This window comes from Tupaia chinensis, unplaced genomic scaffold (genome assembly GCF_000334495.1).
Source record: "Tupaia chinensis unplaced genomic scaffold, TupChi_1.0 Scaffold146386_1, whole genome shotgun sequence".
In the NCBI taxonomy this organism is placed as follows: domain Eukaryota; kingdom Metazoa; phylum Chordata; class Mammalia; order Scandentia; family Tupaiidae; genus Tupaia; species Tupaia belangeri.
Genome location: NW_006206241.1, coordinates 2,952,157 through 2,972,270, shown reverse-complemented (window position 1 = coordinate 2,972,270; position 20,114 = coordinate 2,952,157). Strand labels below are relative to the sequence as shown.

Sequence of the window (20,114 nt, the reverse complement as noted above, 5' to 3'; positions counted from 1 at the left end):
GGGGGCCGGGAAAAGGCCCCCCGGAGTCGGGGCCGCCTCAGGCGCTGGAGAAAAACGCTACCCGGCGCGGCCCCCGAGCGCGACACTGCCCAGCCAGGACCTCGCCCCGCCCTGGCTCGCCCCGCCCCTTGCTAGGGACCGGGGCTGTCTAGAGAACTGCCTGAACAAAATAGGGCGTGCAGACACGCGATGAGGCGGAGAAGACGCCTACAGAGGAAAAGCCAAGGAGAGCAGGGGCATCGGAAATGCTCGACTTGCACCGTTGGAAAGTAATCCTTTATGGTTAGCTTGCTACGCGACAGGCCTTCTGTAGACACCTAAAACGAGGTGCGTTGCGAGGGTATCGGCCGATGACATCATTTCTACGCGCCTGGGGAGCGGAAGGGTCCCGTGTCCAGGACCAGAAAGTGCGCGATAGATACCTATGGGAACCTTGCTGTCCCGTAGTCCAGCCCTGATCTGGGATTAGGAGAGGGAGGACTACACTTCCCAGCGGGCTGTGCAGCGGGCAGAGCTCCATTGATCCTCTGGGTGTGCCTGGAACGAGGCCTGTGTCGCTGGTGGTCGCCCTTGCTGCGGTCTTCTCTCCTAAGCCCGCGGTGGCCCTCTTGTGTGCCAGCTTCTCGCTCCTCTGTGCGTTTCCACCCCCAGCGACCTCTGCCACCAACAGGTTCTGCTTTTTGACACTTCTTGGGAGAGAGGGAAGAATCCTCGCCCTGGCTGCAAGTTACTAGTTAAATTCAGGCCCTGAGTCTCTCACTGGAACCAAAGTTTTTGCCATCATCAGTCACCATATCTATCTGCCTCCAGAGTCAAGTCTTGAATAGTCGCAGCTTGTCACCACCAGTGTTGCTCAGAAGCAACTTAAGCCAAGGCAACCCAACTGACTCAGTTAATTTTGCCAATTTCAGGTTTTTTTTTTCTTTTTTTGTTTTAAATTTCTTTTCTTTTCTTTTTCTTTTGGAGAGGTTTTTGCTATAGAGCGCGTTCGCTCGCCAGAAAGACAGAGAGAGACAGAGAGATAGAAAGCGAGAAATCACCCCCCAGGGGGGATGGTCACGCTGCAATCCCTTCTCCTCCATTCTCCTCTCGGGATCTTGGGCACGCACGCACACGCGCCAGGCGTGAGTTTAAGCCGCCGATCCGTTACTCGAACCCGGGTTGACTACGTGGGAGTCCAGCGACATAGCCATTACGCTAACTGCTGGTCCCGCCAATTTCAGTTTTAAGATGCCATTTTTTTTTTTACTTTTTTCAGTGTGCCATTGTGTCCCTAACACAGTTAACTGCTTTATAACCTATCTAATGAAATGAGTTCCCTTATCTCTGGTAAGATATGTTTCCCTGTCTGAGTTTGTGCCATAAGAGAAACACGTTTTCCAGTCATTTCTTAGCTACTGTCATGGCATCAAATTTCCTACATGGGGAAGTCTCTATGAGACCAGAAACCATGTGGATTACTACAAGAACATATGGATACCCCATTCAGAGTAGCAACTGAATGAAGTCCCTCTGTATATGTTCAAACTGTCCATTAGGTGGTGGAAATACACCAACCGAAATTGTGCATGTGTGTTATTTATTCCTTCCTTGAGCTAAAGATATATACAGGGAGAAAGAGCCCACCAGCAGGGCTTTCATACTGTGATCCACCCCAGCTTCATCCATCCCTGAATATGGGCATGCAAGTACCTGTGTCTCAAATGTGTTCTTTAGCTGCAAACCCAGAACTTCCCATCTGCCAGCCTCACAGCAAAGTGCATCACTGCTGCGGTACTATCTGGTCCCTCCGCCTGAAGCTTTTGTTTTCACGGGATTGAGTTTGATAAACCAAGCATTGGTTATGCTGCAGGATGGCTTCTGTGATGATATCCAGATTTTTGCTGTTTCAGACAAAGAATTGAATGAAATATGCCAGTAGTCAAAGGAAAGGGTGGTTTATAAAGTAAAAGTGAAAGTACAGTCCTGAGCAACAGGAGTGGGCCTGAGCAGACAGAGAAAGAGGGCCCAAGAGGCCTGGCAGTTGCATTTTCTGAGATTTGTCATTTTTAATCTAGGCCATGTCAGTTGATCACTGGCTGGACTCACTATTGTTCTCATCTCACTGATTCTCTCAAATGTGGCTGAGCCCACTGATTTCTCATTGGCCATGTCAAATGTGGCTGGGCCCACTCATTGGCTATGTCAAATGTGGCTTAATCAGCTAGACGTCCCCCAATCTCTTGCCTACATTACCTCGGCCATGCGATGAGCTTGGGGGATAAAGCTCTAGTGGTCGAGCTGACTTCATTTGGAGCAGACTTGCCTTCTCTGCTAATTTGGGGTTGTAACAACATACCTTAATTGATGTGTTCCCTGTGAGTTTTGGGCATACGAGCTGTCAGCAGAAAGGGTCAGGACATACCCAGTGGAGTGTCTCATAAAGGAACGTGAGGGACCTCCGTTCCTAGTACTGCACTTACACCACTGTAGTCTTCACCTTCATTGGACAGAAGCTACAGCGTACCTGGGTTAAGTGGGCAGCAGCATTTAGATTGAGATTTAAAGAACACAGGAAAGATCTTTATAGTTTTTAAAATACTTTTTATTATAAATATTTTGATTGTTAAAAATGCTGAGTTTGCTTGGAATTTAATATACTTTCCACAACATGTGGAATTTACAAATCAATCTTATTTCCTAAAACCAGCTCAGATGAAGTGTCTACCACCTTGAACACTGCTGCCTGTGCTTTTGAACAATTAAGATATGCCTTAACTAGTCCATCTAACTGTCGGCTTTATATTCAGTGGGCCTATGTTTTGCTCCGTTTTCCTGGGGAACAAGTCCTGGTGCCTGACTGTTAAGTTCATGAATGAGCAAGGTAAAGTTAGTGTCATGTGGAAGTCCTAGAGCTATAGGGCTGCTGTAAGGCCAAATTCATTTAGGTAAAGAACTGCTCATGACTGTCCTCCCAAGGTAAAGGCTCTGGTACCACATGCCCAGTGAGCTCAGACAGTGGTGAGGCCATTAAGGAGAAGTTTAGGGCCCACGGCTCACTGTATTCTACAGATCTAAAAAAAATGAATGGTCCTTTGGTTGCTAGACAAAGAAAACTTTCTAGTGTAAGAGAGAAATTCCTTCAGCAATCAAGTCGTCCCAAATACTGAACTTTTTCTTTTGAAAAACTGAAGTTTTGGGCCAGCCTCATACGCTGGTGATAGAAGCTAAGTCCCAAAGGACTGGCTGTGGTTCAAATTCTGGCCCTGGTAGCTTGAACATTGCATCTTACATGAATTCATATCTGCACCAAATCCCAGCATGAACACCATCTGAGGAAGAAAGGATTGGGGGGGCCGGCAGGTGGTGTGGTGGGTTGAGGCACTGTATCCCGCATGGCTGACTGTGGTTCGAGTCTCAGACCCAGCGACTTGCTGTCCAACTTTCCCTCTCAGTCTCCCTGTCTCTCTCTGGTCAAATTTAAAAATAATGATAATGAATAAAATAAGTAATTTTTTAAAAAAAGAATTGTGGCATGATCACACTCCATTAAGGAGTGCTTTCTTCCTCTCTCTGTCTGTCTCACACATGCCGTCTAGCAATTAAAATACAAAAGAAAGAAAACCAGAGTTTTGGTTTCAATTTTGTTTTAATCAAAGCCTTGTGAGTTCTATATGTGAATTGATGCAAAAAGTAAATAGTTAATTTAAGGGCATTCTTTAGTGTTAGAATATAGTGTCATCTACATGTTGAATAAGAATAGAATTTTGAGGAAACTTTAGGGTTATTAAATCCTGATGCAATGCATCGGGGAGCAATATAAAGGAGTTTGAATAAACGCTTGAGTTATGACAGGGCAGCTCAAATAATGAAGCATTATCTAATACTTTATTTGATTCACCAGATAGATTATATAATAAAGTAGTAGAGTTTAGTACTACAGGTACAAGAACTATAAATTTATTAATTGCCTGTAAATCATTTTCTTAATTAAAAATTTCCCCCCATAATTAAGAGAGACAGAGAGAGAGACATAGAAAGAAAGATAGCAGCATCTCCAGGGTCTTGGTGCCATGATCCACCCCCAGCCTCAACCGTTCCCAGGTCATGGGTACTCTCATGCCTGGCTTACTTACGAGGTCATTGGACATGAACTTGAAACTGTTCCATGTGGTCTCTTGCAGAGCATCCTGTTTTACTGCCATGCCATCATCCAGCCCCAACTGCCCAGCAATTCTGAACAAATCTCTAAATCTCATCCACTTTTTAGAGAGATAATTACTTTTTTACTTTTTTATTTTTTTGCCATAGAGCACATGCACTCACCAGAGAGACAAAGTGAGGAATCATCCCCGCCCCCCCACAGAGTGGGCGACCACACCGCCATCCCTTCTCCATTCTCTGCTCGGGATTTTGGGCATGCATGCACACTCCCCCATGTGAGTTGTAAGTGGCCAGGTCTGGGACTCGAACAGCAGTCAACTATGTAGGAGTCCAGCAATGTAACCATTATGCCGTCTGCTCATCCCCATCCATTTTTTTTTAAATCGGGACTGGATATGGTGTTACAAAGCCTGGTACAAAGACTTATAAGTCCTTCTTTAATTAAAGCTTCTGTAGTTGTGCGAACCTTTGAATTGCTTCAGGTTTTTAATGGACAGTAGAGTAATTTATGCAAAAGTTTAGAATGATCTACTTGGACGCCATAGATTCCACACATCTGTATCAGTGAGGAAGATTTACAAACATTTAGGTAGATTAAAAAGGTCAGGAATATCGCACACCTGAGTTTAAATCTTACCAATTTTTGCTTACAAAGAACATAGTCATTCTGGTTCGGGAGGTTAGTGAAACTCTAAGCTATTTCTCCCCTTCTGAGTAGAAATTTTTAAGCCTTTCTGCTTCTAAAAGTAATTCTGTCCCTAGCAAGCTTACTAAGCAGTATCATTTACTAACAGTGTACATTTTTCTGAAAGTGGCACTAAAGTCAAATGGATAGGCTAGATCCAAATACGGAAACTTCTTGAATTTGATTGGAAACCTCACGACAGAAGTTACCTTTTATCTTAATTTAGAAATTACTATTTTGGGGGCCAGCAGGTGGCATGGTGGTTAAGGACACTGGGCTCCCACATGGCTGACTGCGGTTTGAGTCCTGGACCTGGCAGCTTGTTTTCTCACTTTCTGTCTCTCTCTCACTTTGTCCCTCTCTGGTCAAATTAAAAATAAGTAAATAAATGCATAAATAAAGTGAAATAAAATAAATGTTTATTAAATATTTTTACATGGAAATTTGGAGTGTATTAACCCTCTTGTGAAGAATTTGCACACTCCCTGCAGACAGTCGTGGAATCTTTACTTGTTTGACTGTTTGCCAGCACCAGCATTGGCCTCTGCAGTCCCCCGACTGTCTTCTTTCTGCTCGTGCATGCCTTTTGTGCTGTTTTCATGACATCTTCCAAGTCTACGTGTGGGTTCATTTTTCTTTGGATAATCCAAGGAATCGTAAATCATGCCAAAGCCAGTTGTCCTGCCACCACCAAAATGTGCTCCGAACCCAAACTACATGGTGACATCTGAGGTGGTCTTGTGTATCTTCACTAGTCTTTCCCGAATTTCTGCCTTGGGTGCTATTGTCTTCCCAGGGTGAAGGACACCCATGACCAGTTGTCTTCTCTGAAGTAGTTGGTTGGTCATGAATTTCCTAGTGTGGATAGCTTCTGTGTCATTCATGATGGTAGTATATCAGAAATTACCTTTCATTCCAAGCAATCTGTTGACTTATTAAAGTAGGGTTGTATTAGGGTTCTTTAGAGCTAGAACCTAGTGGATAAGTCTATAGATTGATGAGAGGGGGCTTATGAGGAGAATTGGCCCCCATGAGTACGGCAGCTGAGAAATTCCACAGCAAGTTGTCTGCAAGCTGGAGACCCTGGCATGCCTACGTCATGGCTCAGTCCAGGTCTGAAAGCTTCAGAAGCAGGGAAGCTGATGAGATAACTCGGTCTGAGGTCACTGAGAAAGTCTTGGAGTCCAAGGCAGTGAACTTTGAGTTCTGAGGCTCCAAGCAGCAGCCACCGCCAGTTTATACCGTTCTCCAGGAGACAGATCCAGCTTCTCTGCCAGCCCTGGCTGGTGCCAACTGAGTGGTGCCCACCGCACTGGAGGCAGATCTTCCCTCCCTACTCCACTCGAACGCCCTAACAAACACGCCCAGAGCAGTGCTCCCTGATGCTTCTAGGAATTTCTTTTATTTTTTTTCCTTTGGTGGTGGGGGGTAGATTTTTGCTGTAGGGCACGTGTACTCACCAGAGAAGAAGAGAGAAACAGAGAGACAGAAAGCGAGAAATCACCCCCCAGGGGATGGCCATGCCGCAACCCCTTCTCCTCCATTCTCCTCTTGGGATCTTGGGCACGCACGCACATGCACCTGGCATGAGTTTTAAGTCTCCAGGTCCAGGACTCAAACCATGGTCTACTATGTAAAAATCCAGCAATGTAACTGTTATGCCATCTGCTGGTCCCAAGGTATTTCCTAATTCCACTAAAATGACGCCCAAAATTAACCATCACGGGGGTAGATAAGTGTACTCAGAAGGGAGAGTGCGAATCTGGCACCTTAGACCACTTGGCCAGGCTGACTTCGATATCCAACATTCTCCATTTATTTTCATGCTTGTTTCTCCCTATTTATGTAAGGGGAGCAATTTGCTGGAGAGTCCCTGGAAGTCTCATCAGTGTTGATTATTTTCACGAGAGTTAAACCCTCTCATGTCCCTTCTAGTGGAGAAACAGTCCAGCCTAGAGGGAAGAGGACCCACTAGCGGACTAATACAGAAATGGACAACTTTTTCCTGTGTTCTGTTGTTTTCAATGACGAGAGACATCTCAGGGTAAAGAATTTCTTGTTCTGGGGCCTCTTGGTTGTGATTTATTAATAAAACAAAAATGAGATGCTTCCTTTGTAACTGTTGTAACTGAAAAGATACATTTGTTAGCATTGGGGATTGTGTCTTCCTCTAGAATTCTATCAAAATATTCCACTAAGATCATCAATTTGACCGTATCTGTAACTTCCCATCCTGCTTTACAGTTTTTAATTAAACACTAAGTTCAAGACAGAGTCCATTGACAAATAGAGCCGTTAAAGCCATTTCAGCTCCCTTGAGTCCGAAACGTTCCACCAACAGTGTTTTTATGTGAGTTCTGTAAATGTTCCACCAACAGTGAGTTCTGTAATCTGAAACTGGCTCATCCATTTTTTTTTTAATGTGCAACATCGTATAATGGGCCAAACAATGTGTGTGTGTGTGTGTGTGTGTGTGTGTGTGTGTGTGTGAGGGAGAGAGAGAGAGAGAAAACCTTTGGAACTGAATCTGAAGTGTTTCAGCATTTTTCATGGCTGCGTTTGGCCCTTCTAGTGAGGCGGTTGTGGAGGCTCTCTGTGCTCCTCCGTTCGTCCTTTGCCTGGGCCTGATACTGTGCAGAAAAGTGAGTAAAGGGCAGGGAGTCCCTGGATCATGAGCTCCTGTGAGGGTTATACATTAGTACATTTTGTAGATGTCCCCTGAGTTCGGGAAATCCTTTAGAGTGACTGAGCTCAGTGTCAGACCACGGCGTAAAAGTGGATCCCGAGGGGGGCCCGCTGATCAGAAGGCCTCGCTCTGTAAAGCCGCTGCCTGGTTTCTCTCTGTTCTCACCCTTGGGATGAAAGAGTAATTTAGCACAAACGTTAGTGGACTCTGAGTTTCAGGTAGACAGATAGAGAAGCCCCAGTGGGGTTCGTTCAGGCAGAGTACAGTCCCTTTTGTCACATCCTTAATTTGTCACACTCCAGTTAATTAGCAAATCCTGATCAACCCTGATGCAGTCCAGTCTAAATAGTGCTCAGATAAACTCAGACCAGAGCACAAGTGAATGGAGGCGGAGCGGCGAGAAGCTGCAGCGCGCACAGAGCGGTGACTCGGACAGGCTCTGCAGGCAGCCTGCCTGGCTGCTAGTGCTACTGCGGCCACTGGGGTTTTCTTGTCATGCTTTTCACGTCTGTCTGTTAACAGAAAAGTTTAGACCAACTAAACTGAGCAGAGTTTAACTGAGCAAAGCGTGGCTTCACTCATCGCTCAGCCCCAGGACTGGTTCTGAGACACGCCAGGCTGCCACACGGTCAGACAGGCATGGACAGAAAAAGGGACGGGACACAGACCCCGGAGCACAGTCCGCACACCGCTGCCTGAGGGTGGTGACTCGGCTGCCCGGGTCCTTGAGATAGAAGTGGGCTCCTCAGTCATCTTTCCGTCTGTTCAGGGACTCGGCTAGCCGCAGCTCAGACACCAGTGCGTGAGCAGGGGCTGTCTCGGGCCGGTTGCGTTTGTCTTAACACCTTCATGGGTCCCAGTGATTTTCCAGCTCTGGTTTCCAATGCAGACAAACGTGACTTCACAGTAACTTCTTCTTATTTAAGGTTTCCCGTTTGAGTGTCTTTCCGAAGTACCTTAGTGAGGCAGGCAGCAGCTTTCTCCCTGCGTTCACCTTGGCCACCTGCCCATCTAGCAGCGCAGCCCTGCTGGCGTCCCCTCCCCTGGGATGCCCTCTCTCCCAGCTCTGCTATGGAAATGCTGCATGTCCTTCCAGGCTCCAGGGGTTACCTCTGAAACCCCATCAACACCCACCTCCCTTTTGCCCCTTAGCACAAGTAGGTTTTTATGCTGCATTTCGTGTTGGAGGCTGGTGAGTTTTAAGTCTTACAGGTAAGTTTTCCTTCCAGTGCTGTGAAGGCCTGTGCATAACTGCTAAATAGAGGCCAGGGAGTTCCTATTCGCTACAGTGGGCTGAATGTAAAAAGAGAAAGGTGTGTTTTTTTTCCTTCAGAAATGAAAGTTTGTTTTTTCTTCTACCTTTCTCAAAGCCAATTCTCAAGGAAAAGTCTGCAGTGTCGGGTGTGGCAAACTCGGAACAGGGCCACGTGGTCAATGTTTCAGGCTTTTCGGGTCACACAGGTCTCTGTTTCCTATCAGTCTTTGTCATTTTTTTGTTTTTAAAGAAACGTACAGGGAACCAGCAGTTAGCGTAATGGCTATGTCGCTGGATTCCCACGTAGTCGACCGCGGTTCGCGTCCCGGACCCAGTGGCTTAAAACTCACGCAGGGTGCGTGTGTATGCGCGTGCCCAAGATCCCAAGAGGAGAATGGAGGAGAAGGGACTGCGGCATGACCATCCCCCCTGGGGGGTGATTTCTCGCTTTCTGTCTCTATGTCTCTCTCTCTCTGTCTGTCTGGCGAGCACACGCGCCCTAACAGTAAAAATCCCTCCAAAAAAAAAAAAAAAAAGAAAAAGAAGCGTACAAATATAAAAACCATGCTTAGTGGACAGGCTGCACAAGAACAGGTGTGATCATAGGTCAGAGAGGAAATCGGTGAAGGCCGCGAGTTAAGGAGGGCTCGGGGTGACATTTCCTGTTTTCACAGGAGGGCCACCTGGATTGGTCCTTGCCAGGGAAACAAGAATAAACATCTGCCCGTGAAAGGGATGGGCTCTGGTTGGAGTCACACACGTGTCTTTACATTCCCAAGCAGGCACCTGTCTGAGCTGGCGTCTCCTTCCAGAGGACCACCTCTCCGTTAAATAAGGGACGAGGGCTTTGTTTAACCTTGTTTCATCTTTCCTTTTACTTTATTCCTCTTTCTTTTACCTTAAGGGTTAACTGGTGCTTGTAGCCTCTGCAACTAATGTAATCTGTAACTAGTGTAACAAATAAGGTCGCAAATAACCCTATTTGCATAGACAAGAAACTTAAGCAGCTTGCTTTTGACAATGGCCACAAAAATGCAACCAGACTGGGGTCCCAGGTGAGAAATCTTAAGAGATGGAAATGTTTCCTCAAGGGACACAATGCAGCAGGTTAAATGGGGAACACTGGAATAATGTTATCCTTTAGCATACTAGTTACTCACAGATGTTTACATTGTGTGGCTAAACAGTATACCTTGAAGAAAATACAGTGTAGCTTCCCCTGATCTATCAATGTTTGTCTCAAGTCTTAGCTAACAGATTCAATGTTGCTGTAAAGACAAAAACAGGGTCATAAATGTCATGTGAAAGGAAAGGTGCACAGATCAATTTGGGGAAAATCAGGAGGGTAAGAGGAACACGGAACTAGCTAAATCTGTGTTACAGACAACAAAGGGTAGGTGAGGAGGGTCAGGGTATATATAGGACATTTGGGGGAGCATTCCTGTCCTGGGAGCTGGGAGCTCTCCCGCTCCCTGTGCTGGAACGTGGCCGTGTCAACCCCGGTTCTGCGTCTTTGCTTCACTGCTCAGTTATTCACAGAAACGGCTGCCGGATTTTAGCTAGCAGCACAGGGAAGAGTTATTAACAACTTCTTGATGTTATTATCTGTTTTGGAAAACAGATAAATAAATCTTCAGCCTACTTATAAGAAAAGAGGGGTTTTGTAAAAGCTCTTTCCTGTCAAACTTAAAGAATTTTCTTTTCTTTTTGGTCAGCACATCCTAAGACCCAGCAGCATGTCTGCATTCTGGCCTCCGTCTTGGTCTTGGGGATTCGCCGTGCACATCAAGTTCAGGCGGCTGTGTAGAGAGTCCAACTAAAGCCTCAGTTGTAGCCTCCTTCTCCTTATCTCCCCGAACCTCAGTAACTACCGAAATGGAAGCTTTGGAACAGAACGCACATGGCTAATAAATTCAGTCTAGAAATGAAGGTAAACTCAAAACGTAATTTGTTCATTGAAATTCTTTAAACTTTCCTTTTTTAAAAAGGTTGTTCCTTCATTTGATGCATTTACACATAATGAAAAATGAACTATTTGTTCTTTCTTTGAAGACTGGAGATACACTCTGAGGTTGTCTGTGCTCCGCCACGTGCCAGAGTTGTGTCCCTGTCCAGACCTGTGCTGTAATGCTCCCATGTGCCCACCAGGTGTCCGTCTTTCCCCGCCTGTGTTTCAACAGAAATGGGATTTCCAACCCTAGTTATGGCTTATCAGAAGCTCCTCAGGGGTGTGTGGAGGGGGGAGTGGGGAGGCCATCTTTCGGGCATTCCGAGGTGGAAGGCGATCGTGGGGACAGCCTTGCCATCTGCTGCCCACAGCCCACCTGGCTTGGTCCCAGGCTCCCTGTGCCCCAGCCCCTTCTCATGTCCCAGGTGTGGGTTTGGCTCTGAGGCCAGGTTGCTCTCAGCGGACTCTTCCCCTCAAAGTGATGCGAAGCCAGAGGGTAGACAGGTCGCTTCATTCTGGAGCATTGATTTTACTCTGAAATCAGAGGTGAGTATGTTCATGTAAAGCCATTGTAGTTTGGAATACAACGCAAAACAACATCTTAAAGGACGTTTACGTTGTGGCCCTTCTTTCTTGCAGTTGTTTTGTGACATCTGACTGCTGTAACAGCTGATCACATGAGGAGCTTCCTGTGGCCCCCAGAGTTGGAGAAGGAAGGAGGAGGGTGTGCAGAGATGGCCTGTGCCAGGGCAGGTCCCATCATCACTGAGAGACAGAAGGGAGAGAGAAGGAAGTGTTTCCCTCTACCTGAGGCCAATGGGCAGGAGTTACATCGCTCGGAATGCAGAACCGAACACAGGCCCCAGGGTGGCTCTGAGGGAGCCGGGCATTCCAAGTTCTGGGTACAGTGGGTTTCTCAGGGGAGCCATCGGGACACGGGAGGGAGGGAGAGAAGCCAACCCCCCCCCGCCTCTCCTGGGCACCCCAGACTTTCCCAGCCTGACCTGGAATTGCATTCTACTGGTTGAGTGTCAGCAGACCAGGCCTGGCCTGTGGGCCCTCCAAGCTTTGTCGCTTCCTGCTGGCTGGAAGAGAGAGATGGGCCCAGGACCCTGAGCTGGGGGTGAAGCTACTGCCTCTCTCCCGAGCCTGTTCCACACTTGGCTCTCCCCCACACCCCCCAGTTGCTGGTATCCAAGAGCACAGCAGGGAAGAGCTTTGAACTAAGGACAGGAGATGAGGGGCCAGCACTGCACTGAGCTGCCTGCTGTCCGAGTGCCTGCAAGGCCTGGGAGAACCCAGAGAACAACTTTCTCAGAGAACGGTGATAGAAAAAATCAACCAGTGGGCCCAGCCTGGTGGCACCGTCAGTGGACACTGAACTACAGTGCTGGGAACTGCGTGGCTGCCTGCAGATCGGGATCCTGGCGTGAGCCTGAAAACACACAGGTGGGTGCATGCCTGTGAAGATGCTGGCAGGCTGGGACCGGGATCAGGCTGGGACCGGGATCAGGCTGGGACCGGGATCAGGCTGGGACCGGGATCAGGGTCTTGTGAGGGGTGTTTTTCTCACTTGCTTGTGCACACACTTTCTATCTTGAATTAAAATAAGTGAAAGTTCATTTTTTTATGGGGGCCACCTCCATGGTCTGGCAATTAAGTCAGCTGGATCACACATCATTGACCACATGGTTTGAATCCTGGCCCTGGTGGCTTGAAAAACACTGGGCAAATGTGTGTGTGCTCTGAATCCTGACAGGGTGGGGAGATGGAGAGGGCCCTGCAGTATGAGCGTGTCCTATTTGCCTTTGTTAGAGCTTTTTGTCTTAGGGCATGTGCACTCGCATGCAAGTGAGGGAGAGAGAGACAGAGACAGAACCTAAGGGAGAACTCACCCCACAGGGGTACCCACACTGCAATCCCTTCTCCTCCATTCTCCTCCCAGGATCTTGGGCATGCACACACGCACGCCTGGTGTGAGTTTCAAGCCACCGGGTCCAGGACTTGAACTGTGGTCAGCCATGTGGGAGTCCAGCTATGCCGTATGCTGGCCCCAACCATGTCCTATTAGGGATGCTTTCTCCCTCTCCCTCTGTTTCTGTCTCTCTCTGGCAAGGGTGAGCAGCCTCTGTCAAGTTAGAAAAAGAATCAATAAATGGATGAGCTGGCTTTGTGATCCCACTACGAATTTTGGGCAGGTGCCACCACCTCTCCTTTTCCAGTGGGCACCGATTGGCTGTGTACGCCCTCCCAGACCCCTGTCCTTCACAGGGCACATCCCTCTCTGGGGCTGGCCTTGGCATGCAGGTGCCTCCCCTCCTCGCACCATGTAAAGTCTGCTCAGTTCTCCAAGGTCTGCTCAAGTCCACTTTCTCCGAGATAGCTCCTTGGTCTCTTTTTGCATGTTTAATTTTACTGTTTTATTTTGATGCCTTCTTCCAGTGACACAGAGGACGTCTGTGTTTGTGTGTAAGAGAGAGCACACGCAGTAGGGAGGGAGAAGTACCGGCAGGATCTTGCCATGCCGTGATCCTTCATGTGCCAGCCTCCACCCAGCCGGGGCCAGGAGTCGGGCACTACCGCGGGAAGGTGGGACTGGGGCTAGGCGCCCCCTAGCACAGCGGCCATCCCAGTGGCCTCTGTTTGTGCTCTGTTACCTACTTTCTGGCTCCATTTAGTGGAAAGGACAGAAATGCAAAGTTTTAGGTGGCCAATGGCTACTTTGATTCCTAACTTGACTGATCCCAGAGACTTAAATGGTGAAAGGAAAGCAGATTTAGAAGGGTAGCCACGAAGGCAGACTCCTTGCACACATTTTATAAAACTGCTGTTTACTCTGCTCCATGCCACGTCCTCTGCCAGGTCCTCGAAGACCAGGTGGACACTGTCCTCCTGACCCCTGGCATCCCCACCTGGCAGAGGTGGCAGCCCTAGGCCCTACTGGCCTGCTGTGTCCCAATGTCCTTTCTGGGTGCCCCGTCTGGAGTCACGTTTCCAATCCAGGTCTAGCAGTCCTGTGGACTCACCATTTTACGTTCCTTTTTCCTTTGCTGTTTAGAACAGGGGGTTAAAATTAGTTAATTAATTCTTAGTTGATGAATAATAATCCTGCATGTTTGTTCAGTACAATGTGATGTTTCGATCTATGTGTACATTATAGAAATTAACATATGTGTTACCTCATCAGTCTTTTTGTGTGTGTGGTGAGGACATTAAAATTTATACTTTTAGTAGTTTTAAACTATAAAATACATTATTATTATTATTATCAGAGAGAGAGTTTTGCTATAGGGTGTGTGCACTTGCTAGAGAGACAGAGACAGAAAGCAAGAAATCACCCCTCGGGGTGAGGAGGTGGCCACACTGCAATCCCTTCTCCTCTCAGGATTTTGGGTATGCACGCATATGCACCTGGTGTGAGTTTTAAGCCACTGGCTCCAGGACTCGAACCACAGTCGACTACATGGGAGTCTAGTGATACAACCATTACGCCATCTGCTGGTCCCGGATATGCTGTTATTAACTGGTAAACGTGAAGCGAGCTCTAGCCCTGCAACTTATCCTTCCAGTCTAACTAGCACTTTTTACCCTCCCATCCATATCCCTCCCTCTACAGCCCTCCCTCCCCACCTTCCCACTCTGGCTCTGTGAGATCAACTTTTCAGATTCCACTTGTACATGAGGTTGTCTTCATCTGCTCTCGCGTTGTTACCTAGACTGGGTGATGGATAAAGACAAAAGAACTCATGATTCGAGTGGCTGCATGGTCCACATGCACAGGCCAGCAGCCTGGCCCAGGCATTGCAGAGGATGGCAGGCGTGTGCAGCAGGAAGCCGGCACTTGCTGTCCCTGGCTTCTACGACAGCGCAAACTCTCTGCTCTGGGGAGCTATCACTAGCCTACTCATGAGTGTTGTCTCCACGGTGTAATCACCATGAGCCACTCACCACCGACTGGGCCTACCACCTCCCAGCACGAAATTTCCAGAACATGAAACTTTGGAGGACGGACCATGATCCAAACCACAACAGAAGTCAGATGGTATTTGTCTTTCTGTGCTATTTTTATTTTATTTTTAGAAATGAATATGGAATTGGGTAGCAAAAGAAGCTGTAGGCAATAGCTTCTCAAGGATGGGATCACAGGACTGTTTTATCCGTGTGGACTCAGGGCAACAAGGACCTCCAGGGAGCGAAATCCGGCAGCCCTGGCACACAGCAGCAGGTGGGTCCCTAAGTTGTCCCCTGAAGTCGCCTGGACTACAGAGCCGGTTGGAAGCAAGGCGCTTTGGGCCCCCTGCCACATCTGGACAAGAAAGAGAAGTGTATTTCAGGAAACAAGTCAGTCATTACAGTTTGCTCTCTCTTCCCTCAGCTTCCTGCTTTGCTTGTTTAAAGGCAGGTTAGTTCCCAGTCAGAAACGCTGACACCCAGGCGACGGTCAGAAACGCCTTTCGGTGTTGCCACGTTAATGGCGAAATTGAAGACTACAGTAATCCAACAGACAGGTCCCCCAAGGCCTCAGTTCACCAAGAAGAAAGATTTGACTTACTAGCCGAAGATGAGTTCTGAGTAAAAAATTGGAAGGAGCTTGTAAATAATTGGAATGATCTTTACACTCATAATAAATAATAGCTTTGTGATTATGTAGAGAGGAGCACCACGGTGACCAGTCTCTTCCTTATCCGGGGAGAGGCCTATGAGCCAGCCCCCTTCTTGCTCCTCTCCTTTCACCAAGGGGCGCTGTCAGCTTCCGTCCTAGTGTCCTGTTAGGCTGCAGAAGGGCTGATCCTGATTGCCATGCGGTGATACTGATGAGTCTTCAGATTGCTCCGCTTTTGCAGAGAAGGGGGTTACTTTTCATCTGCGTGAGGTGTAATCCATCACGTGGGGCGGGGTCCTTAGTTGTTCAGTACAAAGGCAGTCTCCACAAGGAGGGTGTGCAGCCGCTGAGTAGCCCAGATGGTTCCTGTGGCCCTGTAGCAGATCTGCACTGGCTCCCCTTCTAAGTGCTTCTTCCCAAGCTTCCCAGCGGTCCCAGTGCAGATAGCATTCCTCGCATTCCATTCCAGAGGTGCTGAATGGAGCAGGCTCCACTCTGGGCAGGTGCAGGGGAGCTGTAGGTGGGCTGGAGCCAGCACTCACCTGGCTGCTGCCTCAGCCAGGGCCACCCCGCTCTGCTGACTAGTGGACCCCAGGTGCTGGGCTAGGTCTCCCTTCCTGTGCCTTGAGAGGCAGTTTTCTGGTGCTTGGAATGCAGCTAAGATCATGCATTCCAGATGTTGCCAGCTCCAGAGGGGCTCAGGACCTTCACTTTTGTCTTCATGGTGAAGGGGGACTCAGGAAGGCCTTCCAGGGTTTTGCCTCATCCAGTGCCCAGACCCTCCACACACTCTGTGTTTACCACAGCCAGTGGTTCCCTGTCCTGCTCCTCAGCCTGAGTGCAGCACGGCATGCTTTCTCCTGTGCACAGAGAAACTCAAACCGCACCGAAACTCTTGGTCTGCCCCAAGCAGCCTCTGCTGTTTACTGGCTGCCATCCTGTCTAAGGAGCTCCATGCCCACTCTGGACTCTCCCCCTCGCTCTGCATCCTTTGCTTGCTGCTCACCTGCGTTGCCTGCCAGGCTCAGGCATGCTGTGGCCACGCGTCCTGCCCAGGTGCAGCCTCACTCTTGTCTTTCTTCTGTCCCTATAGCATCGACCCTTGAGTTCTCTTAAAGCAGCTGAAACAGCTGAAACAGAACCACACCCACGCCTCGAAATCTCTGCCCTTGAGTTAATATAAGACATAGCCCAGTACCATAGAGTGGGGTGAGCAGCCTCCCCTCCACCCTGAGTTTCCCACATGTCTTTGAAGCTTTATTACAATGAGTACATTAAAGAGCTTTTGTCCCCCATGACCACCTCCATCCGCTACCTCCTGCCACCTGGGACTTCCTGCTCAAGGCCCACGCTTCCCCTCTTTACCTCGTATTTGCCCCGGGGACAATGGCTCTCCTGTTAACTCCTTCAGGATCTAGAATACAACTGGGTCATGCACGTGATCTTGCACGCCTTGTGCTAGCTCTTGTTTTTCTCTCTTGAACGACGCCGTAATCGTTCCTGTGTAACGCATACATCCCGAGAACCACATACGATCCCCGTGTCTTCCACAAAGCACCGTCAGCTGATTCATGGAGCAGGGTGTCATGCACAATCACTTACGGGACTAGACCCTTGGAGAAGGCAGGCAGGGACACAGGCTGCTCTGTGCTGTGGAGAGGGTGGGGCAGGCAGGGACACAGGCTGCGCAGTGCCGTGGAGGGGGTGGGCTCGTTCTTGCCGACATCCACTCAGTTGTGCGTGTCCTGTGTGCGTGCATTTGTTCATGAGTATTCGAGATTACCCCTTCAGATGGGGTAAGTGAATTGACTCACTTAAGAGGAATCCTGCAAACTGCAGTGTTTTCTGTAAAGCACCCTGTTTTTCATCGATAAATAGCAACAGGAGGCAGACAGCATTCTTTTCCTGATGAAGTACATTTGAGTCATGGATCTAAAGTTCAACAAGAGCAAAAGGAATTCAATACGTTCTCAATTTGACAAACCTGATCTATTGTCCCTGAACCAAGTGGTACTAATTTAGCAAAGAGGAAAGAAAAATAAAAATCCCGTTCTGCCAGAGATTGTTTTCAATTCACTTATCCAAAAGTCTTCTGCTTTTCTTTTTGAGGGGAAATTTCTCATTTCCACTAGGGCTGATGAAACTCCCATGTTACAGGAGTGAAATACATCATTTTTGTTTTATCTAAGCATTTCTTCAGAGAAAGGGAAGTAAGTATTCATGCTATAAAGCCACACATTTCTGCCCAACTTCTAGTCACAGAATTAGTGTGGACGCCTTCTCCGGGCCAGCCCCTGCCCTGGGCATGTGGGCACGGAGCAGGTGCACGCCCTTGCAGGTGTCTGTGTGGTGGCCAGGTAAGCTCCTCTGCCCCAAACATGGAACACAGAATGGAGAAGCAGGAGCTGCAGCAGGTTAGAGGAGCAGTCCCCACCAAGTATCCAGGATTGCCTCGCCAGGAGAAGACCTTTGAGTTCTGAGTTGGACACTGAGAAAGTTGGTCGCCAAACAGACCCATTAGGGTTAGGGCGACTTGGGTGGTGGGGGCGATTTTGGCAAAGGCACGGAGGTGCAGGCTGACACTGCGTGTTAGCGAGTGGCCACCAGGAGCAATGAGAACGCAGTAAGCAGAAGACAGGTTTCAGGTGTCTGTAAAATTGGGAGAAGGGGTTTGGGCAGTAGCAGCACCTTGTTCTGTGGGAAGTTAAGGAAGGAAATGAAAGGATTTTGTACAACAATCTGTACTTCCAAGGAAGAGAACTTTCCAGGAATTGTTTTTTCACTCTCTTTCTGTGGGACGGAGATAAAAACACATAGAACACAGTGGCTGCTTCCTGTTAGTTCTGCATTCTTATGTGCGTATTGTGCAAACCCAGCCGACGTCACGGCCAGTACAGGAGCTGAGGGACCTGCTGTCCAGAGGCCCTGAGGGCGGCTCTTCCGCGCTGCTTTCCTCCCTCCGGGAAAGATCTGAACCATCAGGTGCCGGATGATTAAGGCCCCCTTCTCTTAATAAGAACTGCTGTACTCATGGAAGGGGCTGGCCTCCTGTGCTCTCAGAGGAGAGGGAGGCTGCCTGCATTAGCTCCGCGTTGCTGCAGCAAGTTACCATCAACCTAACGACCTAGAGCAACACACGTCTGTGATCTCACGCCCTCTGTAGGTCTGAGACCTGGGCACAGCTTCGGGGCTCACCGAACTGCTACTGGCTTTCAGCCAGGCTGTGGTCTCATCAGAGGCTTAGATGAGGAAAGATTGTCTTTCAGGCTCTCCAGGTTGTTGGCGGAATGTAGTTCCTCACTTTCATGGAACTGGAGCTCTCGTTTTGTCGCAGGCTGTCAAACTGAGGCTGCCCTTAGCCCCTGGGGGCTTCCACAGTCCCTGCCACAGGCCTCTCACGGGCCTCTCACAGACAGCAGCTTTCTTCTTCAGAAGCAGCAAGGGGGGCTACTCGCTCTAGCCTGCTAAAGCAGAGTCTTTGCCTTTTTAAAGAATGATTTTTATCTTATTCTTATTTTTTTTCACATGAGTTTGCCAGAGAAAGACAAAGAGAGACAAAGCAAGACAGAGAGAGAGTGAGAAAGCAAGGCACCAGGTCTGGGACTCTAACCGTGGTCAGTCATGTGGGAATTCCAGCACCTCAACCACCATGCCCCTGCTGGCCCCCAAGGCAGAATCTTCTATAACATATAGCCATCACTTTGGTCACCCATAACTAAGTCACAAGGATGAGGAAAGATTGTCTTTCAGGCTCTCCAGGTTGTTGGCGGAATGTAGTTCCTCACTTTCATGGAACTGGAGCTCTCGTTTTGTCGCAGGCTGTCAAACTGAGGCTGCCCTTAGCCCCTGGGGGCTTCCACAGTCCCTGCCACAGGCCTCTCACGGGCCTCTCACAGACAGCAGCTTTCTTCTTCAGAAGCAGCAAGGGGGGCTACTCGCTCTAGCCTGCTAAAGCAGAGTCTTTGCCTTTTTAAAGAATGATTTTTATCTTATTCTTATTTTTTTTCACATGAGTTTGCCAGAGAAAGACAAAGAGAGACAAAGCAAGACAGAGAGAGAGAGAGTGAGAAAGCAAGGCACCAGGTCTGGGACTCTAACCGTGGTCAGTCATGTGGGAATTCCAGCACCTCAACCACCATGCCCCTGCTGGCCCCCAAGGCAGAATCTTCTATAACATATAGCCATCACTTTGGTCACCCATAACTAAGTCACAAGCCCTACTCGTGCCGTGGGGAGGATTATACAAGACGCTAATCACTCGACGGGGTGCCCTTGGTTATTTGCCGTATCACCTATGGTCTGTGTGGGGTGGCGGGTAGCAGAGAGTGGTGGAAGGTCTCAGGGAACACACGTAGCAGTGCAAAGTTCTCCACTGAACATCCTTGACTCGATTGTCACGACCAGCTTGCAGACTGAAAAGCCACACTGTGTGCTATATGGACATACAGCAATTAAATGTGAGAAATCATAAAATATCCTGTGCCAATTCTCCCATTTCTTAAGCTTTTAAACTTGACAGAAGGAACAAATGTAGACAATTTAGGTCACATAAATACAGAGAAGAAAATAGGGTTAGTTCTAATTATTGATACTTCTGCCACAGCGATGAGCCCCTGGACTTTGTGCTGGTCCTAGTATTTGTGCCTTCTCTGCCCCCTCAGCTGTGACCCACTCTCAGTGTGACTGGCTACATCTCGGAAGCGCGTCTGGTCCCACCCATAACCTTGCAGGCCACAAAGAGCAGGCCCTGGTTTTCAGTGGAGAGAGGTGATCTTCTGGGCTCCTCCTCCTCAG

The 20,114-nt window shown here is 48.5% G+C and overlaps 1 long non-coding RNA gene across 1 annotated transcript; it reads left to right on the top strand.

The window, feature by feature from the left end:
* Window positions 1-7,395: 7,395 nt before the first annotated feature.
* On the top strand, window positions 7,396-11,583 carry LOC102497839 (uncharacterized). The gene is made up of 3 exons (XR_337470.1): window positions 7,396-7,470; window positions 10,485-10,699; window positions 11,357-11,583. It is a non-coding gene; the product is annotated as an uncharacterized LOC102497839 (long non-coding RNA).
* The last annotated feature ends 8,531 nt before the right edge of the window (window positions 11,584-20,114 follow it).